This window comes from Schistocerca americana, chromosome 6 (assembly GCF_021461395.2).
Source record: "Schistocerca americana isolate TAMUIC-IGC-003095 chromosome 6, iqSchAmer2.1, whole genome shotgun sequence".
In the NCBI taxonomy this organism is placed as follows: domain Eukaryota; kingdom Metazoa; phylum Arthropoda; class Insecta; order Orthoptera; family Acrididae; genus Schistocerca; species Schistocerca americana.
The window spans coordinates 64,199,871-64,227,350 of record NC_060124.1 but is presented as its reverse complement, the minus strand read 5'-3'; the positions used below and the strand labels follow the sequence as shown (position 1 = coordinate 64,227,350).

Below are 27,480 nucleotides of genomic sequence, written 5' to 3'. Positions count from 1 at the left end.
CATGATTTTTAACTAAAATTGGCAATTTGGCAATAGTCTAAAATGTTAATTAATTCCGAAAAATGGTTCAAATGGCTCTTAACACTATGGGACTTAAAATCTAAGGTCATCAGTCACCTAGACTCAGAAACTACTTAAACCTAACTAACCTAAGGACATTACACACATCCATGCCCGAGGCAGAATTCTAACCTGGGACCGTAGCGGTCGCGCGGTTCCAGACTGGAGCGCCTAGAACCGCTCGGCCACAGCGGCCGGCTAATTAGTTTCGAAAATGATTAGTTTGCGTTATTTTAGATACCTTACGAAAAATTTGGAGATACGTACTTTAAAATGATGTCTCGTATCGCTCAGTAAATATGTAAGGTCGTACTATAAGAACATTTTCAACTAACAATAATTCATACTTAAAAAAATTTGAGTTTACTAATTATATCACTGCAACTGTGTTGGCAAGCAACATGTAATGTGTAATGAAATTAAATGGGACTGAGCTCATTTATGAATCTCAAATTACTATGCCCCCACACACTGTCATATACGATTGTCATTATCATAGTTTAGGAAAAAATGTAGAAGATCTTGGGAGCCAAAAAACCTAGCAAATGAGATGGGATACTCAACTTGCTTCGTCTAAAGTGCAGGTCGAAGTCATATTTGGCCTTGAAACAATCAGTTTGGCCCTTTTTTTTCTAATGGTTAAAGGACCTGTCATTCCCCAGGGTGCGCCCAATCGTCTGTGATATCATGTTGCAAGCAGACGGACCTTCGAGGAAGTATCTTCCTTGTAACTTGCACAATGAATGACCTAGTTTCAGCACGTGCCAGAGAGATCAAAGATTGCCTGATTCTGGGTCTCAGAATCTGTATGATGTGAATATATCCTGTGTACGTTGCAAGCACTTTGTAGATACGTTCTAAATTAGTAAATAACTGAATTTTATGGTTGTGAATACGATGGTAACAATAATAATAATAATAATAATAATAATATTATGATGATGCTGATGATGCTGATGATGATGATGATGATGATGATGATGATGATGATGATGATAATAATAATAATAATAAGGTATTGCAAAAGTTCCTTTAACAAAATTTCATATGGCTCATCCCGCTTGTCAGAAGCATTTTTTATCAAGCTGTTATTTCTATTATTATCATCATCTTCCAAGCAGTATCTGCCCAATTTATGCTTCCCTTGAACTCCATCAAGTACTCTCTTTGCTCCTGAATGCGGTGCGTTTAAACTGTTAGACATGCTTCAAATAATATATTACATGCTTTATCTAAGTTTGAGTGAGACTCCTATTAAGTAATTTTGTAAGCTTCCCTTGTGTCCTATAATTCTAAGTGTAGCATTAATCTTTCTTCTCACGTCACTGTTAAATGCGCGTCCCTCTACATACTGCCTTTTTGTTGCAGGTGAGCACCACCACCGCACAGCGCCTTGAAGTCTGGTAATGTACGTTGCTGCACTTCGACATCCTTACTTGTTCTCATTTTACGGTGATGGAACTGTTAGGACGCTGTACCAAGGTAGGCCAGCTGCTGAAGAACTGCTCGGGCTGTCTCGGTTTGGAAGAACTCCCTCCGCTCGCTGTGGTACATTTCATAGAAGATAGAAGGGTAGGAGCTGAGGAAAAAATTTTGGAAAAGTCAATTGTAAAGTGCAGCTCGAGTAGCGTGAACACGCCATTGCAAGATCCCGAAATAGAGAACATTATGAATTGTACATAACGAGTACCGACATGTAAGAAAACTTCGGTTTGCCATCAAATGTAGACTGTGGTTTCTTCGGTCGGGAGGAAACAATGAAGCCTTTGACGTTTTCTGATGGCGTTGTAATTATGTCAGAAATGGCAGAGGACTTGGAAGACTGGTTGAACGTAGTGGATAGTCGTGAAGAGAGGCTGTAAAGTGAGCATCAACAAATTAAAATAAGAGTAACGGAGTGCTTTGTAATTAAATCAGGTGATTTATACGGAATTAATGAGGGAATAAGACACTAAAAGTAGATGAATTTACTATTTGGTCAATTAAGTAGCTGACAGTGACTTAAGTAGAGAGGATATAAAATGCAGACTGGCGATAACAGAGTTTCTGAAAAAGAGGAATTTGTTAACGTTGAATATGAATTTAAATGTTAGTATTTTTGAGAGTATTAGTCAGCAGTGTAGCCTCACATACATTTGGAAAGTGGATTATAAACAATCCAGACAAGAAGAGAATAGGGACTTGAAATAAGGTGTCTCAGAAAACTGCTGGATATTTGATGGGTAGGTTGCGTAGATAATGGGGAGCTACTAAGTCGAATTTGGGAGAAAAGAAATTTTTGGCACAGCTTTAAAAGGAAGCTCTGTGGATACGACGTACCTTCAGACATTACCGTCAGTTTGTTGCCTAAATACAGTCTGCAGATACAAATGGATGTAGGTTGCAGTAGTTAATGCTGCGATGTTGACATGCGCGGAGTACATGAGCGTGGAGGACTGCATGAAACTAATCTCTGGACATAAGAGAACAACAGCAGTTATTAAGTGATCCCTTCTCCATCTGTTAATAGTGATTCTAACTGAGAAGACAGATATTTTATGCCAGAGATTCTATTGGATATCACTTTTGTTTCTTGCGAACAAGTTATTTAACTTCGATGCGAATGCGTTTCGTAGGAGTTTGAAAAATACGTGGACACGGCAAGAAATGAATGCTTGAAGGTAAATGCAGATGCTTTCCAAGCCTGCAGGTTGTGCTGTTGTATTTGGCCTCGAATGCCACCTGTGCAACAACGACCTCAACACGTTCCAAGTGTCAGTCGTGGTCAGAACAGCGCTCTGCGTAGTCGGGAATGCGTTATGTAGGGGCTTAGTGTATTCGAAAGTCAGCAAATTGTTGGTGCTCGTATGATGGGTCCTTCCGCAAGCAAGGGAGCAGAAGTGTATGGCGTTCCAAAAGGCACCGTAACACAGTTTTATACGGCAAAAGGGAAAGCGGAAAAACATCATCCGCTGAACCACAAAGCGGACGAAAGTGTATGTGGAGTGAGCGTGACGGACGGTCACTGAAGAAGGTGGTGACGGCAAAGAAGAGGAGGACAGCTGCTACCAAAGTCACTGCAGAACTGAATGCCACACCCGCGACAGTTGACCCTAAATAACTAAAAGTGTGAGGTCATCCACATGAGTGCTAAGAGGACTCGTTAAACTTCGGTTACACGATAAATCAGTATAATATAAAAGCTGCAAATTCAACTAAATATCTAGATATTACAGATACGAACAACTTAAATTTGAAGGAACACATAGAAAATGTTGTTGGGAAGGCTAACTAAAGACTGCGTTTTATTGGCAGGACACCTGGAAAATGTAACAGATCTACTAAGGAGACTGCCCACACTATGCTTGTCAGTCCTCTTTTACAATACTGCTGCGCGGTGTTGGATCCTTGCCAGATAGCACTGACGGAGTACATCGAAAAAGTTCAAAGAAAGGCAACACATTTTGTATTGTCACGAAGTATGGGAGAGTGTGTCAAGGAAATGATACAGGATTTGGGCTGGAAATCATTAAAAGAAAGGCGTTTTTCGTTGCTACGGAATCTTCTCACGAAATTCCAGCCACCAACTTCCTCCTCCGATTGCGAAAATAGGGAGGAAAGATCACCACGATAAAATAAGGGAAATCAGAGCTCGTACGGAAAGATATAGGTGTTCATCCTAAAAATTGTTCAAATGCCTCTGAGCACTATGGGACTTAACATATGAGGTCATCAGTCCCCTAGAACTTAGAACTACTTAAACCTAACTAACCTAAGGACATCACACACATCCATGCCCGAAGCAGGATTCGAACCTGCGACCGTAGCAGTCGCGCGGTTCCGGACTGAAGCGCCTAGAACCGCTCGGCCACACCGGCCGGCACCTCAGTACATCAGTAGGATCGATGGCATTTGTAATGAAGCACTCGACTCAATGATTATGACATTTTAATGACACCCATATTTCTGATGTTATCCGCATGGCTGTAACGGATCGTGCTGCCACTTCTCGATCCATGAGTCAACAGATGGGGACGTTTGCAAGACAACAACCATCTGCACGAACAGTTCGACGACGTTTGCAGCAGCATGGACTATCAGCTCGGAGACCATGGCTGCGGTTACCCTTAACGCTGCATCACAGACAGGAGCGCCTGCGATGGTGTACTCAACGACGAACCTGGGTGCACGAATGGCAAAACGTCATTTTTTCGGATGAATCCAGGTTATGTTTACAGCATCATGATGGATGCATCCATGTTTGGCGACATCGCTGTGAACGCACATTGGAAGCGTGTATTCGTCAGCGCCATACTGGCGTATCACCCGCCGTGATGGTATGGGGTGCTATTGGTTACACGTCTCGGTCACCTCTTGTTCGTATTGACGGCACTTTGAACAGTGGACGTTACATTTCAGATGTGTTACGACCCGTGGCACTACCCTTAATTCGATCCCTGCGAAACGCTACATTTCAGCAGGGTAATCCACGACCGCATGTTGCAGGTCCTGTACGGGACTTCCTGGATACAGAAAATGTTCTACTGCTGTCCTGTCCGGCACATTGTCCAGATCTCTCACCAATTGAAAACGTCTCGTCAATGGTAGCCGAGCAACTGCCTCGTCACAATACGCCAGTCACTACTCTTGATGAACTGTGGTATCGTGTTGAAGCTGCATGGGCAGCTGTATCTGTACACGCCATCCATGTTCTGTTTGACTCGGTGTCCAGGCGTATCAAGGCCATTATTACGGCCAGAGGTGGTTGTTGTGGGTACTGATTTCTCAGGATCTATGCACTCAAATTTTGTGAAAATGTAATCACATGTCAGTTCCAGTATAATATATTTGTTCAGTGAATACCCGTTCATCATCTGCATTTCTTCTTGGTGTTGCAATTTTAATGGCCAATAGTGTAGAACTAGCAGCGGGGTAGTACAGAGGCGGTTGCGTAGTTCTGAATGTGACTGCGGCCTGCGGTGGTCCGCTACAGTAGGGAGTTCCCTTCTACCGCCTTGTCGTACGCAGTGTATGGAGGACGCGGCCTTGCGCTCGCTGCTGGAGCGGCGAGTGCCGGTGAAAGTGCAGAGGGAGTGTAGAGGGGGCAGCGGGGGTCGGTAATTTACCGAGGTGCCGGCCCTAATTTAGGATCGTGTCGTAAAGGGCGGACAGGGCAGGCGAGAGGACGCGCTCCACGTGCTGCCGCCGCCTCTGCCGCCTGCCGCCAGATTTACGGGCTACGCGGGCAGGCGCCCACTGTAATCTCAAGTCATCGCGACCCGGTCGGTAGTCCTCTCGCCTATTCCCCGAACAATGAACAGCTGATGTGGGTCAAAAATCATGCTTTTCTCGCGCGAAGCTGCTCTGGCGTATCCAATTAAACGAGCTCACCTTCATAATACGGTTCCTTATCGTTGTTGGAATAAACTGAGGTTGATGAGTGTTATGACGCCAGAGATGATAGAACACGTAATTTCATCCATTCACTTAAAAAAAGAAATCTCCGGTGGACGTTCCCCTCAAGTAAATCTGTGACTGGAGGGCCTACGTTATATTTTCTAACCATACCAAGATAAAAAAAAGTGATGAACGCCTACTTGTTTACAGGACAGTTCCCAGAGGAACAAGTAACCACACCGTGGCCATTCCGCTATCCTACCTCAACTACATTAGTCATTTATGGCTCTGAGAACTATGACATCTGAGGTCATCAGTCCCCTAGAACTTAGAACTACTTAAACCTAACTAACCTAAGGACATCACACACATCCATGCCCGAGGCAGGATTCGAACCTGCGACCGTCGCTGTCGCGCGGTTCCAGACTGAAGCGCCTAGAACCGCTCGGCCACTCCGGCGGCATTAGTCATTTACGACCGACGCTATTGTGATTAGTTAAAAGCCCCTCTTCTTCTTCTTCTTCTTCTTCTTCTTTATCGTCGCCTTGTCCCACGTCACGTACGGTCGGCGTTGCTCTTCTGGATCCTTCTCCTCCATAGTTCTCTATCCATTGCCTCTTCCTTCTTCCATCCTTTCTCCCTTAGGTCACCGGATATCTTATCCTTCCACCTAATCTTCGGTCTTCCTCTCCTTCTCGCTCCTTCAATCTTTGTATCTTCAACTCTGTTTCCGATATACTCTTCCCCTTTTCTCTGTAAGTGTCCGCTCCACCTTAGTCTGCTCTCTTGTATCTCTTTCCCCATGGGTCTCACTTTCACAGCTCCTCTAACAGATTCATTTCTAATTCTGTCCTTCCTTGTTACCCCACACATCCACCTCAGCATCTTCATTTCCGCCACTTCCACGTTAAAAGCCCCTGAAAACCATCAAACCTGTTCGTAAAATTCGCTGTTTGTTAATCTACTGCGTAGACTGACCAACACTTTTTGTCAAATTTAACCTCACGTTTGTAGAAGCTGTCAAGCTGTGCCCATTGTGCAGCGAAGTATTTTGGTATCAGTGGGGAACGTACGAGGTACAACGCAGGATATAGATTTCATATCTTCGAAATATACTCTACCTGCAGATACCTCAAAGCTATAATACTCCGGCAAGCAACTGGTTATTGGTTGACAAACGCATGCGTAAACGGCCAAGCTTGTTTGTCACGTCGGATGCCAACCGAAATTTCTTTCAGACGCGTTAAACAGAGTCCGAGTTTGACAACCACGTCGTAAAAAGCGACACACTGCCACATAAATTGACAAACTCGTGCACTTTTACGAGTTGTTTGATCGTCTACGGGGGCTTTCGTGTTCAGTTTTACGAGTTGTTGGATCCGTCTACGGAGGTCTTTGTGTGTGTGTGTGTGTGTGTGTGTGTGTGTGTGTGTGAGAGAGAGAGAGAGAGAGAGATTTTCCGTAAATATAACTGTGTACAGCAAGTAAACAGGAAGCCTGTTAGTGCATGTAGTGCGGAATCTCATAGCTGTCGCAGCCATACTACTGACAATACAGGGTCAATCATAACTCAAACGGCAATATTTTGGAGGTTGTTCCGGAATGTTTCCCGAGTCTTTGAGTAAGGGACTGTTGGTATCCGGTGGCTCGTTACAGAGTAACAATACAATTACGGTTTACCTAGTGTGTTATCCCAATTACCATCGTTTCTGGGAAAATACATCCGCTGTATTGCGTTCAGTCAGTCCACACACGCGATGGATTTTTACCAGCTCTTCGCCTGTAAACCGATTCCCACTGTTGTGTGTCACTGTTAACGTACTACTAACACTTTCGGAGAAGCAAATTGGAGATAGAACCGAGCAGTACTTAACTACAAGCTTCCTCTCTAAGAGTAAAGCGGGGATTTCTATTGTCAAGACCAAGTACCGTGAGTGAATCGAGACAAACAGCGCGTAACTTCGCTGTTTGCACAGGTGTACTGGTATTTTCAGTGCAGTAAAAACTGAGTGCAAATATCGTATGGCATTGTTGGCTGCGGTACCCGCCTTTCGGACAGCATGTTCTCCCTCGGCGCATATTGGCTCTTTTCTTTGCCGACATAGAGCGTTGTGTCGTATGCGTATTTGTGGAGTGGAGAAGAGTGCAACGGATGCGTGGATGTGTCTGTCGGATGATGAGAGGATGAGTGTGAAACCAGGTGCCGGCAAATAGCCTAATCCTCTCGAATAGCACCAAGCGGAGCACCGAGCTTAACACCCCCATCCCACGAACGGATCTACGCCAACAGTGTCACATGTTGTCATTTGAATGGTGCAAAGACTGGTGATCAGGAACTTTACTACACCACCAACTATCCTCACCTTGCAGGCCAATTACGTACTGGCACTAAAAACTTCATCCAACACCATTAGTGGTGGTGGTGGTGGTGGTGGTGGTTAGTGTTTAACGTCCCGTCGACAACGAGGTCATTAGAGACGGAGCGCAAGCTCGGGTTAGGAAAGGATTGGGAAGGAAATCGGCCGTGCCCTTTCAAAGGAACCATCCCGGCATTTGCCTGAAACGATTTAGGGAAATCACGGAAAACCTAAATCAGGATGGCTGGAGACGGGATTGAACCGTCGTCCTCCCGAATGCGAGTCCAGTGTGCTAACCACTGCGCAACACCATTAGTCAAATGGCTCTGAGCACTATGCCACTTAAATTCGGAGGTCATCAGTCGCCTAGAACTCAGAACTAATTAAACCTAACTAACCTAAGGACATCACACACATCCATGCCCGAGGCAGACTGAAGCGCCTAGAACCGCACGGCCACACCGGCTGGCACACCATTAGTCGAATCGGCTTGAACTGCTGGTAGAGCGCTACCACACTGGTGTACATCAGGCGACATCGGGCACAGAGGCGGGTTTCAGTGCAATACAGACATAATGATAAACGTTCTGGGGGGGAGGGGGGGGGGTTAGAAATCAAAAGAAATGCAATTACTCTCGGACGTGCCACTGAAGATCAGGCATCCCTGGTATGAACATACTCAGAGGGTATCGGTGAATAACCTCAGAGATTTTGTCTGTGAAGTTCACATTCATTCAAAGAAATTCAGTGAAGGTTTAACGAAATGAAGTGAAATAGAAGCGTTGTGAAAAGTCTGTCAAAACATGCGAAGTGATGAAATCAGAGGATAATAAGATATTCTATGACTTGTAAAAACTTAAAATGATCCATAAATGAAGGGAGCAGTGCTAAGAAGAGAGAGGTTGCAGCAATAAGACCCCCCACCCTCCCTTGGCCCTTAGGCGACAACAGTAGTGGCGAGGTGGTTTCCATTGCCGTCGGGAACGCCTAGCCAACGGCTGTTACGTCAGCCCACCTTTCTGGCCTATCGGAACTTGGCCTACTTGCTTTCTCTGCGGCATTCTTTTCATTACGACACACTAAGGCCTTGATTTCTAATCTCCTCACATTTACCATAAAATTAGCTTTTTTTCGGATTGCTACAGCTGACAGGGGAAAGGAACTCCTTTTCTCGACACGTTACCTCGCAGAATATTTCACTGTAGTTCGATTAAAATTACTTGGCAGCTGATGACCGCCACTTGCCGCTACAGTGTTGCCACGCGGGCTGCTGCCGACTCCCGCTGCGTTATAGGTGATACAAAAACAAAATGCCCTTAATGCGTGGCGTGAAGCAATATTGTAAGCAGCAGCCTTGAAGTATGTCGGAAGTGCGAGATGATCTGTAGACAGCTGAATTTAAGTGACCAATGGCTGAACTGCGACAGACAACGTGTTTTGTCGCTGTGAATTTAAACGCACGTCCTAAGCTAACCACAACTACGTGATGTGCAGTGTATCCAAGAAAACGGCGGTCAACAATCAATTACGGAACTAAAATCACGATCGCTTTGTTCACGACGATTAAAGCTAACCTCCACGAGCAAACTCAATCCAGAAAAAATTCAATTCCAGTGCTGAAAGCAAACTGTAATTACTCACTCAGTTGCCTGAAACTATCCTCATACTGACACACGAGCTGCAGCGTTACCTACCGATAAGCAGTCCTGGTTTGCACTTGGTTGCATATTACAGGCGACGAAGCCAGTTTCCAAACGAAAAAGAACGATAAAAAAAGAGCAAATAAAAAAGTCAGTAAGATGATGATAAATGACGCGGCAAAGAAGTTTCATTCAAACCAAATAACTCAACAAAAATAATGAAACTTTAGAAACAAAAACATTTCGCAGCATTTAATCTTGTAACCATTGCGCTACGAGACAATAGTGTGCTGCGAACTTATGACTGGTATGCCAGTCGCAATGATGAATTGCAGCCTTTAAAAATTCGGCCTCGCGCAATGTCGTGCGAAGCTTACCTATTGTAAGCCGATCGCTGTGATTATAACTGTACATGTGACACTGTACCGAGCGAGCTGGCGCAGTGGTTAGCACACTGGACTCGCATTCGGGAGGACGACGGTTCAATCCCGCGTCTGGCCATCCTGATTTAGGTTTCCGTGATTTCCCTAAATCGCTCCAGGCAAATGCCGGGATGGTTCCTTTGAAAGGGCACGGCCGACTTCCTTCCCCGTCCTTCCATAAACCGATGAGACCGATGACCTATCAGTTTGGTCTCTTCCCTCAAAACAGCCCAGCCCCCAGTGACACTGTATCGCGTTTTTTGCGGACGTACCCAGTAGTGTCTGGTTAGTGGTGCGTGTGAAATGTGTGAATTTTTGTGAATTTCATTTGTGTGTGTGTGTGTGTGTGTGTGTGTGTGTGTGTGTGTGTGTGTGTTTGCTTTTTGTGTGGTTATCATGTGTGATGAAATACGAAATGCATGTGCCAGACCCGTGATTGGGGATCCAAAGACAACGAGAAAGTAAGCCGGACAAGGAATTGGAATTGACTTGACCAGTAGTTGCGGCAGTTTGGCAGCGGGCGTGACGCCGAGATCTCTGATTGGAGGTAGCCAGCTGCAACGCGTGGAGTATCGACTGTCGAATAAATTTCATCAGACGACAGTTGCGTGTTTTTCAGATGGTTACTTGCTTGTGTTTTTCCTTGGCCGACACGGCCTTCGCATACGACTTCCTCCTTCCCTAAGCGGAAAAAAAAATTCCTCCTGTACTTAGTGTTCGTGTCACTAAGAATTTGAAGAGAGAAGCTGAGCTTTAATTACCTGTCACACCAGACCTTGTGAATACGTTCTGATCTGCTCCACACAGTGCATTGCACGCTGCAAGTCAGCACTTCGTCAGTAGGTGTCAGTACTGAATACTGACCGGGAATGATCACAGACAGAGATTTACTCCATGCCACGCAAACATTAGGCACACAGCGTACCTCTACCCAACTATACTGTATTTTGTTGGCGATAGCAGAATGATATAAAATGCGTTCCGAAGGAGTCTGCCTTTCCCACTTCGGCCATTTATTTATACAACTAGTTAAAAATATAATATCATACCGGGAAATGTTACATACTTCCATCCATGTACCGCCTAAGCTTCTCTAGCATGCGGTCTCTTAATTTTGAGCCTACTGGACACAGCATAACTCATCGCAAGGCATTGCAAGTAAGTCTTTCAAAGTGGATACGCACTGTTTAGAATGTCTCCAGCATTTGTAAACAGTTGTGCTATTGTGTACAGTGTTTGTATGATGCAAGAAGCAACTGTGTGCAGTATGTATGTAGCCGGCCGGAGTGGCCGTGCGGTTCTAGGCGCTACAGTCTGGAACCGAGCGACCGCTACGGTCGCAGGTTCGAATCCTGCCTCGGGCATGGATGTGTGTGATGTCCTTCGGTTAGTTAGGTTTAAGTAGTTCTAAGTTCTAGGCAACTGATGACCTCAGAAGTTAAGTCGCATAGTGCTCAGAGCCATTTGAACCAAGCCAGTATGTATATAGACTTTCCCTGTCGCAAAAGGTACTTCATTTTTAAACATTTTTGCTATGACAAACCTTCTATAATGTGCTATTTTTATCCACTTGACATCTTGTGCATGAGGTCAGCGTAAAATGAATATACGAAAGATTTTAAGATCTGAACATGAAAGCATAGTCTTTTAAAATAAATAAATAAATAAATATTTGATGCGATCTTGGCTGTTGGATGGTTTTTAAGAATTAAACAGATCGCCATTTAGTTCTCTCAAAATGCGGAAATTCAACTACACGTATCGCCTGCAATCTCACGGAGGCCACTTCAAACGTGTTGTGAGGTCGATGCAATGCTGCTCAGTACTGTGTTCACCTGACGATACTGTATGTGAACGGATTCGCATTCTGGAGGACGGCGGTTCAAATCCCCGTTCGGCAGTCCAGATTTAGGCTTTCCGAGATTTCTCTAAATCGTTTAAAGCAAAAGCCAGGACGGTTCCTTCGTAAGGTATGGCCGATTTTGTTATCTATCCTTCCTTAATCAGAGCTTGTGCTTCGTCTCTGATAACCTCGATGTCGATGGGACCTTAGACTCCTAATCTTCCTTCCTTTCGTATGTGAAGATCGCGCTTCAGGTTATGCATCGAAACCTATACTGAATTCTAGAAGATTTCGTTCGGTATGGGCTCGTAACTGTATACTGAGTTACGTGGCAAGCAGAATGAATCTCCGGCCTAGTATTCTGAAGCAACCTGGATCAAAACTGCCGTCCATACTACAGCTAATACACCCACTGAGGTTCCCTGTGGTTTTGCCGCGCGGACTGGCCGTGCGGTCAGAGACGCCATGTCACGGATTTCGCGGCCCCTCCCACCGGAGGTTGGAGTCCTCCGTCGGGCATGGGTGTGTGTGTTGCTCTTAGCATAAGTTAGTTTAAGTAGTGTGTAAGTCTAGGGACCGATGGCCTCAGCAGTTTGTTTCCTTAGGTATTCACACACATTTGTTCCCTGTGGTTTACCAAAACCACTTCAGATGGTTCCTTCGATATGCTCTTGGCCCCATCACTGCCAGACGGCGTTATTACTCTCTTTCTAGTAATGACGACGTAGACGATACATTAAACTCTACACTTGATTGCCTACATGAACCCACCACGAAAAACCGATGTAACTGCTTCTTCCGTAAAACATCTGTTTATTACGTGGGTCTCTCTTCCACAGAGTGATTCAATTGCTCTCACTACGCGCGCGCAAGAATTAGCCTTCGTTGCGTGTTACTCCAAGTTTTCACACTTACGTGTGAGCAATCGAAATGTATTCTCTTGCAGTGTGTGTGTGTGTGTGTGTGTGTGTGTGTGTGTGTGTGTGTGTGTGTCACTCATGCACGCAACGCCGTAGTGGCTCTCGTTTTTTCGCCGCCGGATCTTCCTTACCTTGGGACCGCCGTAATAAACCTTCGGCAGTTCCTCATTACTGACCCGGTTTACCGTCCCATGCCTTCTAGGCGGCAGCAAAAGGAACGCCTCGAAAGTTGGGCGTCCATTTAAATGCAGATAAGGCCCTAAAATTTGATCACCTCATACGCCTGTCCACCTCCTCGTCTCAGGTTACATTTTGTGTCCTCGGGACGGCGCCTGGGGGAGGGGGACGGGGGACACGGGACACATCCTCGCCGCTGCTGGTCCTAAAAAGGACTGGCTCGAAAATTGGGAAAGGGGGCAAAATAAATTAGCCGTGGTGTAATTTCAGACGGGGCGGTTCTCTCCTACTGAGGCGCTGTCTCGTAATTGAAAACTGCGGATAGGGTTCTACCGAAACAAGCCGCGAGCGCCAACTTGGGGCAACATTTTGGTCGTAAACACAGTACACCGCGATTTTCGCGAAGATTCTAATATGCTTTCGCGTGGGGGCGATGTTTTTTGGCAGTCTAGAGTGTACAAGCTAATTGCACGCCTTCAGTAGTATCTGCTTACGAGTTTCAGAAACCAGCTGCAATGCAAATTTTTCGTCATTATTTCTTAATGTATGTATCCGTATTTAGAGATTTACTTGTTCACAAATTTGACTAAGCAGTCTTTACAGTTCATAATTTTCTATGACACACAAATGCAATTTAAGTAAAAGTTACACTTGCAGACCTGTCCCCTGGAATTCACATTAAAACCTTGTAACTAGAACCATCAAACTACTGCATTAATTTTACACAAGTGTATTACACTCCTGGAAATTGAAATAAGAACACCGTGAATTCATTGTCCCAGGAAGGGGAAACTTTATTGACACATTCCTGGGGTCAGATACATCACATGATCACACTGACAGAACCACAGGCACATAGACACAGGCAACAGAGCATGCACAATGTCGGCACTAGTACAGTGTATATCCACCTTTCGCAGCAATGCAGGCTGCTATTCTCCCATGGAGACGATCGTAGAGATGCTGGATGTAGTCCTGTGGAACGGCTTGCCATGCCATTTCCACCTGGCGCCTCAGTTGGGCCAGCGTTCGTGCTGGACGTGCAGACCGCGTGAGACGACGCTTCATCCAGTCCCAAACATGCTCAATGGGGGACAGATCCGGAGATCTTGCTGGCCAGGGTAGTTGACTTACACCTTCTAGAGCACGTTGGGTGGCACGGGATACATGCGGACGTGCATTGTCCTGTTGGAACAGCAAGTTCCCTTGCCGGTCTAGGAATGGTAGAACGATGGGTTCGATGACGGTTTGGATGTACCGTGCACTATTCAGTGTCCCCTCGACGATCACCAGTGGTGTACGGCCAGTGTAGGAGATCGCTCCCCACACCATGATGCCGGGTGTTGGCCCTGTGTGCCTCGGTCGTATGCAGTCCTGATTGTGGCGCTCACCTGCACGGCGCCAAACACGCATACGACCATCATTGGCACCAAGGCAGAAGCGACTCTCATCGCTGAAGACGACACGTCTCCATTCGTCCCTCCATTCACGCCTGTCGCGACACCACTGGAGGCGGGCTGCACGATGTTGGGGCGTGAGCGGAAGACGGCCTAACGGTGTGCGGGACCGTAGCCCAGCTTCATGGAGACGGTTGCGAATGGTCCTCGCCGATACCCCAGGAGCAACAGTGTCCCTAATTTGCTGGGAAGTGGCGGTGCGGTCCCCTACGGCACTGCGTAGGTTCCTACGGTCTTGGCGTGCATCCGTGCGTCGCTGCGGTCCGGTCCCAGGTCGACGGGCACGTGCACCTTCCGCCGACCACTGGCGACAACATCGATGTACTGTGGAGACCTCACGCCCCACGTGTTGAGCAATTCGGCGGTACGTCCACCCGGCCTCCCGCATGCCCACTATACGCCCTCGCTCAAAGACCGTCAACTGCACATACGGTTCACGTCCACGCTGTCGCGGCATGCTACCAGTGTTAAAGACTGCGATGGAGCTCCGTATGCCACGGCAAACTGGCTGACACTGACGGCGCCGGTACACAAATGCTGCGCAGCTAGCGCCATTCGACGGCCAACACCACGGTTCCTGGTGTGTCCGCTGTGCCGTGCGTGTGATCATTGCTTGTACAGCCCTCTCACAGTGTCCGGAGCAAGTATGGTGGGTCTGACACACCGGTGTCAATGTGTTCTTTTTTCCATTTCCAGGAGTGTAGTTTCATGCATCATTCAGATCTTTTAGTATTTAATTTACAGTCCGTTCACTTTCTACCACTAATATCATGTCTTAAGAAATTCGTACAAATTCTATTGTCTTTCCACCAATACTCATTCCTCTTTTTCCATCTAAGCTTTTCGCAATACTCCCTTCTAGGTATAAGTTGAACAATAAAGGGGAAACCTTGTCGAATGCCCCATCCAGTGCACCTTCCTAAAGACATTTCATTTCCAATCGTTATTCTTCCTTTCTGTTGTAAATATAGGCTCTGCACTAGTCGCCTCTACTTCCAGTCTACTCCCCCTCCACCTCAAGATATCCATCAGCTCCTTCCATGGTACCCTGTCGAAAGATTTTTTTTTCTCATATCAACAAAAATTACATAAATTTCTCAACGTTTCTCGATATACCTTTCCCCTATGAATCTTAACAGGCCAATAGCGTCTCTTGTTCGCTTTCATCTTCAAAATCTGAACTGTATCTCCCAACCCCGTCTATCCAACTTACCATATAACCGTCTTTTCGGCACTCTCGGCAATGCTTTAGTTGCATGAGAAATTAGGCTAATAGTACTACGCTCATCACATTTTTTGGTGTTTCTCTTTTTCTCAGTTGGTATCATTACCGTTGCAAGAAAGTCGTCATGCCATTCCTCTTCGTCGCCTTCAGATTCCTCATCTCTTTCTGAGCCTTTTCTACTTCTACTTGAATGATGCTGCACCCGTTTCCATCTTCCGGCACACATTCCTCCTCTGCAGGCTTGATTTCACTTAGTATTTAATCCATCTTATGCAGACATTCTAAATTTTCTTGCCATCTGCTCAAAATTCCTGTGGTTCCACAGCTGTCGCGCGGCCCACTCTTTCCATTTCCGTGTTAGTTTTTGGAAGTAAAAGAAAGCGGACAATCTCCCTAGCTTACGTGTACACCATTTCATACTTTCCCTCTGTTTTCATTTTGTTTCCTCGCATTTCCCATTCATCCATCTTTCCCTTGCTTCTTCAGTTCCTCCTCTTAATTCATTATTCACGTTCTTGTTTCTCTTTTTCCATTCTTTATTTTCCAGATTTTTACACTTTCCACTTTCTCCTTTCTTCCATCCTTTTCGAAGTGTTTTCCATTACCGATTCTTTCTTCATACTTTTGGACACTTTAATTCATAGTACAGCTTTGGCAGAGTCCATGAGTCCTTCCCTCATTTTTATCCATTTTTCATTTGGTCATTCTTTCTTTCTAGCTGTCTCCCGTTTTTCCATAAACCTGTCTTCCATCTCATGAAACCTTACCTCTCTTCTTGAATATCTCCACATTTAATTATTCTTTTGTCTTACCTCTCCACAGTTACTTCAACTTCACGTGTATTTCTCCCACTACGAGGTTGTGGTCTGAATTTTGTTTCTGCTCCTGGGAAAGTTCTGGGATTCTTCAGACAGTTCCTAAACCGTTTTTGTATCAGAATGAAGTCCGACTGATAACTTTCTCTATTCAAATTATTCAGTATACCTAGATGGTCAGTATTAAAGTAGTAATAAATTACAACGTTAGGCCACATGCGACGCTTTTACTGCACGAACAGCGGAAAAGTAAGCGATAAACATTTTCCCCTTCATCATTTTGTAGGAGTCGTCAGCGAGAAATAAATATCCCTAAAGGCTAGAAATTTCCCTAAAGGTTAGAAATTAAACTATGTGATCAAAAGTATCCTGATACCCCCAAATACAGACGTTTTTCATATTAGTTTCATTTTGCTACCACCTACTGCCAGGTACTCCATATCAGCAACCTCAGTAGTCGTTAGACATTGTGAGAGAGGAGAATGGGGCGCTCCGCGGAACTCAAGGACTTCGAGATTTACACACTCCTAAACATCCCTAAGTCCCTGTTTGCGATGCGATAGTGAAGTGGATACGTGAAGGGTCACGTACAGCACGAAAGCGTACACGCCGACGTTTTCTGTTGATTGACAGAGACCGCCGACAGTTGAAGAGGGTCGTAATGTGTAATAGGCACACAACTATCCAGACCATCACACAGGAATTCCAAACTGGATCAGGATCCACTGCAAGTACTGCGATAGTTAGACAGGAGGTAAGAAAACTTGGATTTCATGGTCGAGCGGCTGCTCGTAAGCCACACATCACGCCAGTAAATGCCAAACGACGTCTCGCTTGCTGTAACGAGCGTAAAAATTGGACGATTGAACAGTGGAAAAATGTTGTGGGGAGTGACGAATCACGGTACACAATGTGACGATCCGATGGCAGGGTGCGGGTATGGCGAATGCCCGGTGAACATCATCTGCCAGCGTGTGTAGTGCCAACAGTAAAATTCGAAGGCGGTGGTGGTCTGGTGTGGTCGTGTTTTTCGTGGAGGTGCTTCCACCCCTTGTTTTGCGTGGCACTGTCACAGCACAGGCCTACGTAGATATTTTAAGCATCTTCTTGCTTCCGACTGTCGATCAATTCGGGGATGGCGACTGCATCTTTCAACACTATCAAGCACCTGTTCATTATGCACGGCCTGTGGCGGAGTGGTTACACGACAGTAAGATCCCTATAATGGACTGACCTGCACAGAGTCCTGACCTCAATACTATAGAACACCTTTGGGATGTTTTGGAACACAGACTTCGTGTCAGGCCTCAACGACCGACATCGATACCTCTCCTCAGTGCAGCATTCCGTGAAGAATGGACTGCCATTCCCCAAGAAACCTTCCAGCACTTGATTGAACGTATACCTGCGAGAGTGGAAGCTGTCATGAAGGCTAAGGGTGTGCCAACACCATATTGAATTCCAGCATTACCGGTGGAGGGCGCCACGAACTTTTAAGCTATTTTTAGCCAGGTGTCCGGATACCTTTGAACACAAAGTGTTTGTGTAAAGTTAGTGGCAAGTCGCTAAGTAATTTCAGTCTCAAATACTGGATGGAGTAAGTGTGGGAATTCACGCGTCTCCTCCCATCCTTTTCGTTAGATAGACGTTCTTACCCCACAGCGATTGTCGGCTGACAGTAAGGTATATGTGTACAAAGTGTGGTGTGCGTACTGTAAGACCTTCGGTACACACACCATCAGATTATTTGACTTGTCGCTCTAACGAAGTAGGCGAGCATCAGCAATATGTCTCGTGGTCTTATCTTGGCGTGTTTATCTTCTGCCGTTAGGTCAGACGATAGAAATGCCACTTGCACGCGTAGAGTAGCAGATTGACGGTGACCAACTTTAAACAGAACTTGATTAATTTTCACACACATTTATTAAAATAATAAGAAGCATAAAAATTACTTAACTTGGTTCTGGATGCTATTTACAATTGACAATCTGAAGTTCCTTTGGCATTGGTACGTTAATCTTATTCTCACATACAGGGTGATTCAAAAAGAATACCACAACTTTAGGAATTTAAAACTCTGCAATGACAAAAGGCAGAGCTAAGCTCTATCTGTCTGCGAATTAAGGGAGCTATAAAGTTTCATTTAGTTGTACATTTGTTCGCTTGAGGCGCTGTTGACTAGGCGTTTTCTGTGCCATTTCAGCCAATAAAGTTTTTGGTCCCTTTTTCTTCGAAGGTGCTACTGTAACTGGACTACAGTATCTGGAGATGTTAGAGAATTGGCTGTTCCCTCAGCTCGAACAAGAAGCACAACAATTCATATTTCAGCAGGATGGAGCGCCACCACATTGGCACTTATCTGTCCGTAACTACCTGAACGTCAAGTACCCGAGGCGATGGATCGGCCGCCACGCAGCCTGTGACAGAGCACTTCATCACTGGCCTCCAAGAAGCCCTGATCTTACCCCCTGCAATTTTTTCTTATGGGGGTATGTTAAGGATATGGTGTTTCGGCCACCTCTCCCAGCCACCATTGATGATTTGAAACGAGAAATAACAGCAGCTCTTACACCTGATATGCTACAGAGAGTGTGGAACGAGTTGGAGTATCGGGTTGATATTGCTCGAGTGTCTGGAGGGGGGCATATTGAACATCTCTGAACTTTTTTTTGAGTGAAAAAAAACCTTTTTAAATACTCTTTGTAATGATGTATAACAGAAGGTTATATTATGTTTCTTTCATTAAATACACATTTTTAAATTTGTGGTATTCTTTTTGAATCACCCTGTATATATCTGATACTTGACAAAAGTGTCTATACATTTCTCTTCACGACTAGGTACAGGAATGTGGTAATCTTATTAGGCTCTGAGTGAAACTTGACTATAGACTGGTATAGACAAATGTAGAACTCATACAGACTGGTGCAGACAAATGCAGACTGACTAATCGGAGGTCTGTACACTCATAATACCTCGCGCGTTCATGTATCACTGCGCACGTGTGATCTGCGAGGAGAAAAGGTTCTGCGTTAGCAGCAATCTCGTTGGCTGTGTTCCATATTAATACGCGGATCGGCGGAAGCAGGATTTGGTCCGTCTCTTAGACAGCGCCATCTCGTAGTGCGGAGACGGACGAGCGCTGCGCCTGCGCTGTTGTGCTTAGCGGGGTGCGCTCTAGTGGGAAAGTTGTGTACGCGCTGACTACCCGGAACTATGTACACAACACAAAGTTTGGGTGGAATCGGTCCAGTGGTTTAGGAGGAGATGTGGAATATACATATATACATTTTCATAATATGCATGGATGCCTTTCTTTTATTTGCCTATTTATTGTCGTATATTTAAATGGTACTACGAATAATGGACTGCCACGTGCGCCGAGTGAAGTCTGACTAAGCACTGACGTGAAGCACCGGTTTGCACCAGATGAAAGGCATGTCATTACTCTTTCGCTTCCCCCGTCTTCTCCTCGCCAACCCCACCTCATCTCAGAGAAGTCGTGGCTAATTTTCCACGTTTCCACACTGGACCCTGCCTTGTACCGTTGCGCGTAATTGGTATGACGACTATGGGCGGCCGCAGCCGGGAGCCGGTTTCGAGATTCCAACTCGTGCCACGCTGCCAGCCTCCTTCTGGAGTATTTCCCCCACCGTGGGGGCCGGCCGATGCGCGCGCACACGAGCACCCAATTGCGATGCCTCACCTGTTGTTCTCGCTGCAATTACGGCCGTGATGGATGGCGCCGATAGCGTATCGACGGCGCAGGCCGATGGCGGGCATCAGATAGCGGGGGCTGTGGAGCGCCCGAGGGCTTCCAGTCCGTATCCCGCCGAGAAGCAACCAACAACACGGGCGCCTGAATCTCTCTCTCCACATACAGTAACGCGCGGGACCTCCCAGCTGTTAACGTAAGAGTTCTCCGGCCCTGTTCTTTATTTTCGACGTCCTCCGGGGCACTTGAATTCCAGTGATTTACCGTGTTGAATAACTTTCTGTAAGGTTGTACTGCAAGAAGAGACACTTCTCCTCTCTGGGACACACGATTGCACTGAGTAGTCGAAGCAAGGAAGGTCTCATTAAAATGCATCACCGGAAAGGAGAGTAAATAAATGAATTCAGTAAATTGAGCGGGACGAACAAAGTGGCGCATTGGTTACCCCACTGGACTCGCATTCGGGAGAACGATGGTTTAAATCCGTGTTCGGCCTTCCTGTTTATAGTTTACCGTGATTTTCCTTAATCGCTCCAGCAAATATGTGGTGTGTGTACTGTAAGACCTTTGGTACACACGCCATCAGATTATTTGACTTGTCGCTCTAACGAAGTAGGCGAGTGTCAGCAATATGTCTCGTGGTCTTACCGTGGCGTGTTTATCTTCTGCCGTTAGATCAGATGATAGAAATGCCACTTCCACGCTTTTGACGGTGACCAACTTTAAACAGAACTTGATTAATTTTCACACACATTTATTAAAATAATAACAAGCCTAAAAATTACTTAACTTGGTTCTGGATGCTATTTACAATTGACAGTCTGAAGTTCCTTTGGTCTTGGTACGTTAATCTTATTCTCACATATCTCTGATACTTGACAAAGTGTCTATTCATTTCTCTTCATGGCTATGTACAGGAATATGATAATCTTATTAGGTGCAGACTGAAACTTGACTACAGACTAATGCAGACTAAGGCAGACTGACTAATCGGAGGTCTGTACACTCGTTTAATACCTCGCGTGCTCAGGCATCACTGCACGAGTGTGATCCGCGAGGAGAAAAGGTTCTGCGTTAGCAGCAATCTCATTGGCTACGTTACATATTAATACGCGGATCGGCGGAAGCAGAATTTGGTCCGTCTCTATGGCAGCGCCATCTCGTAGTGCGGAGACGGACGAGCGCTGCGCCTGCGCTGTTCTGCTTAGCGGGGCGCGCTCTAGTGGGAAAGTTGTGTACGCGCTGACTACGCGGAACTATGTACACAATAAAATGCCAGGATGGTTCCTTTCAAATGGCACGACCGATTTCTTTCCCCATCCTTGAAACATTGGGAGCTCGTACTCCGCATCTAATCACCTTGATGTTCGACGGGACGTTAAACCACAATCTTTCTTTTTTCCTGTCGTACAGACGTGCTCTTTCAGTGGGGGTTATTATCCCAGTGATGTACGAACTTTACAGATTTGTCCTTTTGCTTAAAATAATGAAAGTAGTCATGTCTGCATTAATAAATTATAAAATCGGGTACTTAGCATGTTGTTTGGCAGCTTCATTGTGTTCTTCGTGCCAACGGCTTTGCCTCAGTGGTAACACCGGTTCCCGTCAGATCACCGAAGTTAAGAGCTGTCGGGCTGGGCTAGCATTTGGATGGGTGGCCATTCTGTCTGCCGAGCGCTGTTGGCAGGCGGGGTGCAAACTGAGGACCTACTTGATTGAGAAGTAGCTGCTTCGGTCGCGGAAACTGACATACGGCCGGAAGAGTGGTGTACTGACCACATACCCCTCCATATCCGTATCCAGTAACGCCTGTGAGTTGAGGATGACGCGGCAGCCAGTCAGTACCGTTGGGCTTTCATGGCCTGTTCGGGAGGAGTTTAGTTTTAGTTTAGTTTATTGTATTCTTCAGATATGATTGTTGGCCCAAGCTTTCAGTAGTAGAAATTACATGCAACCTTTAGTTTGGATTATCAATGTAGCTTTTTCTTCTAAATAATACAAGTTACCGTATGTTTTTGTCCTCTGTATTTGTTCACAGTGAACAAGCAAATATTTTATAGTTATACACGAATTTCCACAGAAATAAAACTCCCTACGATAGCGCAAACATGACCCTCTTTCACAACACACTCCACGACTCGTTAATGTAAGTCTTCACGCCAATCGTGTTGTAGAGCAACAGACATTGAATTTATAAGCAGACAGTCTAGGCGTTCTTGTAGCTGCAGACAGAAGTAGGGTATTTAGATTTACTTGACACAAGTTTTTACATAAATAACAATTTGTCTATTTTATTGGCTGTTCATCTCTGTGGCGGTGGGTTATATGATTTTAATAGTTACAGCAACCAGCCACTCTGTCAAACTTATTTATTTAAGCTAATAAGCGTTTCAGGCTTTCATACATCTTCAGTTAGCGCAATTTTTTGAGTCTTCAGTCAGTACATATTTAAGACATCGACATCAGTACATCTTAAATTTCCAACTCGTAAAGTATAGTAGCTAAACAAAATTGTTATTTTGCACAGGGCAGCTGCAACCTCGAGTTTACTATCAGTGTTGTAACTATGATTGAAGACTTAAATATATATTACGGTAACTGAAGACGGCTTCAATAAAAACACATAACAAAGTGGCTCGTTGCTATATTAATTAAAATAATTCTACATAAATGTTATAAAATTTTTTGTAAACATTATTTTTAAGTAACTTGTAATTTATTCATTTACTTCTTATTGAGTACAAAATTGTTCAGTTTATAACAAACGAAGGCAGTAGTTCACAAACTATACCTCATACATAAAAATCGGCAAGCAGAGGAGGGGCAGACAGGCGTTCACCTATAGCCACTCAACCCACGATTTGTACAGCAGCAGATTTCCAATATTCCATATCCCTTTCCAACGAAATATATCGCTGCAAATCCTGAGATTTGTAACTTTTGCAACACTCTCACATCGAATGCCGTTAAAGAACATACTTTCACTTGACAATTGCTTAATTTTGCGGTAGAGACACAACGAGACGGTTGACCGTAACTCAGTACCGATTAAATTTCGTGTTGTCAAATTAGATGATACGATTTATTTTGAAAAAGACTTACTGTTCACAATGGCATTGATCGCAGATAAGCCCATCTCGGTCACTTGAAACCAACACAAATTTATTTCTAGGGACAAAGACGGGCACTATATGTATGACGTGTTACTTTCGTGGCATGATAGTGATTCTGATGAGGACTCTAAAGAGACTGGGTGGAAACCGCAGTCTCTTCTGCGTTTGTTGTGGTATTGTGCCTGTTACCATTGAGCGTTGAAATTGCTGAAACCACTGGTTGGTTAAGCACGGCTTCCATTAACAATGGGGGCTTGTATTCCCAGACCACTGGCGGCGGATGAAACTTCACTTCGCCAGTGACCACGGCGTTGGCGGAAGAGTTCAGTCTGCACCGTGTACCTTCTTGCTAGGAAAAAGGTTTAAATTTGTTGCTGTAGTGTAGATTATACCAGCGTAGCATGTGACTGGAGTAATGTTCGTGATTGTACTACTGTGAAACTGCAATTAATACGAAGTAAGACTAGTGATACGATGGGAAGCTTAAAAGTTTGAAACCAGTCAGCTGTCAGAAGTCCATTCAGTGGACTCGAGACAGTCCTGAATGAAAGATGTACGAACCACTATGCAGACATCTTTTACGCGATATGACTCATAAAAACGTGTGTTCAGTACATTCAGTGTTCCAGAAATATTTGAATTTTGACCCCGTAAATGTGTCGGCTTTTCTGATGTGCATTAAAAGCAACGTAAGCTTTAAACTACGAAGGCTTCCCATCTGGTTCAACATGCCGTTATCCTTGCCAAGAGTAACAGCAAAGACCTCGGTATAAAAAATGTACTGCCAATGGTAATCATTAATTTCTTATTGAAATAACTTAGCTTCTGTGTAATCTTTGCTGCAATACCGGCAGAGCTATGAAGTATTGATGTATTTTTTATTTTTTTGTTATGTTTCTTACCCTGAATTTTGCCGTTAATTCACTACTCCTGTTACTCAATAAATTCAGACGCCTCGTAACTTGAGGACGCAGTTGAGGCGTATAACAACCGCTCCCTGAGTCCCAGCACGCATATAAACCAGAGACTTAGTCCGTAGGAGATGGGCGGGGTTGTGTTAACTTGTACGCCGGTACGGAAGCGGCGACATTCCTGTGTAATCTTGTTTTATTTGTCTATCCCGACGGATGAGCACTTCGTCCCGTTACGAGCCTCCGTAATTAAAACAGAGCTATCTTAACGGCGGACACGTCTCTGACGTGACCGAGAGCGTCGCAATGAGTGGGCAAGTACCGCTAGGCATTAACTGAAGTGTTCTGGCGTTCGCGCCTTAATCCGGGAGGCGATAATTGAGAGATGTCTTGTGCTTATGCCCGGGCCCTGGTGGAGAGGGTCTTCGTTAACATGTCAGATATTGATTGGCTAGCGGCAGCTTGTGTCGGCCATCGCGGCCACGGGTAAGAAAGTCAGTCGGGCTGTACAAACTGCGCCGGACAGGAGACCTACCATTGATGTCAAACGGAAGACGCTCTCATTCTAAAACACGCCTGCGACGTTAGCTTGCAACATAAAAAGGAAGACACCAACGCCAGGATCCATGTGGATGACCAAGAAACCACTGTCAGGCTGCTTCCGTGGCCGTCTATTTAAAATACAAACAAAAACACGACGTAGTCAGCCACTAAACTTAAAGCTTTGTTTAATTTACGACGCGTTTCCTACTCTCTTTTCCATGGTTCAGTGGCAGTCCCGTTGTTTAGCTCAGCTGCATTATTGCTGCGACTTCTGGAGTAAAAGTATCGCTGAATTATTGTATTTCTTCTTATCGTAATGGAGTAACAAGCTACATTACTGTGCTTGCAGAAAGATCAATGAAGTATAGACTTCATGCAAGATCACTATTTTTTTAAAAAAATCCTTAACCATATTTCACCACAGTTGTGACGTTTCCGGCTTTTTCGTTCCTTTCTCTTGGCAGCCATAGGGCACACACAATGTAAAAGAAGAAAAGAAAAATAAAATCTACTGAAAGTGCCACAGTTGTGGTAAAATACGGTAGGGGTTTAAACAAAACAAGAAATCGTGTTCTTGTAAGGTTCTGTTCAGTTCATTAAAAAGAAATGGTTCAAATGGCTCTGAGCACTATGGGACTTAACTTCTGAGATCATCATTCCCCTAGAAGTTAGAACTACTTAAACCTAACTAACCTAAGGACATAACACAACACCCAGTCATCACGCAAAAGCAGTCGGCGAACAATAAGATCAAACGTTCCAGACATTTCGACGTTATTGGATTCCCAGGAACGATAATAAAAAGTTATAAACATGTATATAGCAAAAAAAGCAACATTTTAACAAGACAACTACTTGTTGCAGCAACTGACAAACTGCGTAGAATGATTGTCGATTAGCCACCATGTAAGCTCTAAGTTGTACAGTTTTCGTGTCTTGGTCATTTAACGAGACGTATGTGGCAGGAAACACGTTGCCCAACTCTTCGTGGAATGTGCGTTCTCAGATTATTGATAGTTAACATCTCAGTAATGCACAACATCTATCTTCTAGCGTCTGCCACTGTAGTTTGCGATCTCGCGACGAGACGCGCCATTTCCCCTCGGAACTTGTCTGTCTCTCGTATTGATCCAAGTTGGTTAAGACATCCAGACCGATGAGCAATGCTCAAGAATCAATAGATCGAGTGTTCTGAAATCCACTCCTTTCCTGGGCGAATTGAATTACCTTAAGATTCTACCAGTGAATTGCATATTGTTTTTCCTACTGTTTGTTTGATGTGGTCATTCCGCTTTAGGTCACTCCGACACTCACTTCTAGATATTTTACGCCACTTGCTGTTGTGTTATTTGACAGTAGTGTAATCGAACCGTAGTAGATCTCTTCGCCTATATATCCCAATACGTTTATTAACGTTCAGTGTTAACTGCTAGCCCTGCCCGGTCGTCCAACCTCCGTAGGTCTACCTGCATTTCCTATTATTTGGCGGGAGACAGATATGCCGTCTGGACAAATGCAGGGGTGTTTTCCGAGAGCACGGCATTCTGCATCGCCATGAGCGTGTACGTCACGCCATTTCGATCCACTACCGTGACGGCACGCACGCGCGCACACACACACAAAAATAATAATTGGTCTGTGTGTGTCGTTGCCAAGAATCCCTGCCCCTACATTGATGCTGAACCGATGCTGATGCGACGCCTCAGCTATTCCCCGTTGATTGTCTGTAGCGCACAGATTACGATGGATGATACCAGTTCTGGTAAAGGTCGCTTCGTTGGTGTAGAGGACCGATGACAGAACTCCCATAATTTTGATGGTCTGGTGCAAAAACCATCAACAAAATCCTTCACGTAGAGGGAAACCCGCTGCTGACAATCATTGCACTCGTTGCGGTTGATAGGGATATTAGCGGTTGTCATTCAGGATACACGTAATCGTACTTTATCCTACGGCATGTTGGCGGGCCTCTTGCCAGAAGCTTGTACTAGTGTGCGTCTCACCAGTAGAACCCGATCGTCCAAATCTGGTGTACGCACAGCCCGCCCCTCCCTGCGCGTTCGTCTATCTGAAAGGACTCATGATCACACAAACGTCCAGGATGGGCTTGAAACGCTATGTGATTCCTCGACGTCGAAGTCGATCGGTAACCCCAGTGAACGTACCGTTCGCCGGCGACTGCCCTTAGGCCGGTATTACACTATCAAATTTCTTTGTCAAAGATTTGATCAAAGATGTGATCCAATATTCCGTCCAATATATTTGACAAAGATCTTTGACGTAGCGCTAGAAGGGGTATTACACTGTCATCAAATTTTTCGTCAAAGTTCAAGATGGCTGACAACAACTTGTTATTTAACCGCAGCAGTTCTACGTACTCCAGTTGCATTGTGTGCACATGCGGAAAAGAAGTGTGGGGGGGGGGGGGGGGGGGGGGGGGAATGGAACCATACATACGAGGTTGACAGTCTTAAAAGTCCTGGGATTACAACTTGTTAATAAATTCAGTTGGGAGGAGCACACCACAGAACTGCAGAAAGGCCTTAACAAATCTGTATTTGCAATTCGAGTGTTAGCAGACATAGGCAACATAAAAATGAAAAAGCTTGCATACTTTCATTCCATAATGTCATATGGGATAATATTTTGGGGGTAAATCTTGAAGTCAAACAAAAGTTTTCAAGGTCCAAAAGCGTGTAAAACGTATTATTTGTGGAGTAAATTCACGGACCTCCTGCAGAAACCTCTTCAAAGAACTGGGTTTACTAAACACTGCCTCTCAGTATATTTACTTCTTAATGAAATTTGTCGTAAATAATATATCTCTTTTTCCAACAAACAACTCAGTTCATACATACAATACCAGGAACAAAAATGATCTGCACAAGGACTTAAAAGCACTTACT

General features: G+C 45.0%; 1 protein-coding gene and 1 pseudogene across 1 annotated transcript in view; both read left to right on the top strand.

Moving 5' to 3' along the window:
• The window catches only part of LOC124619964 (meteorin-like protein), a 306,024-nt gene that overhangs the window by 196,620 nt on the left and 81,924 nt on the right, over positions 1 to 27,480 (top strand). The window lies entirely within an intron of this gene.
• LOC124621179 lies at positions 21,576 to 21,693 on the top strand (annotated as a pseudogene).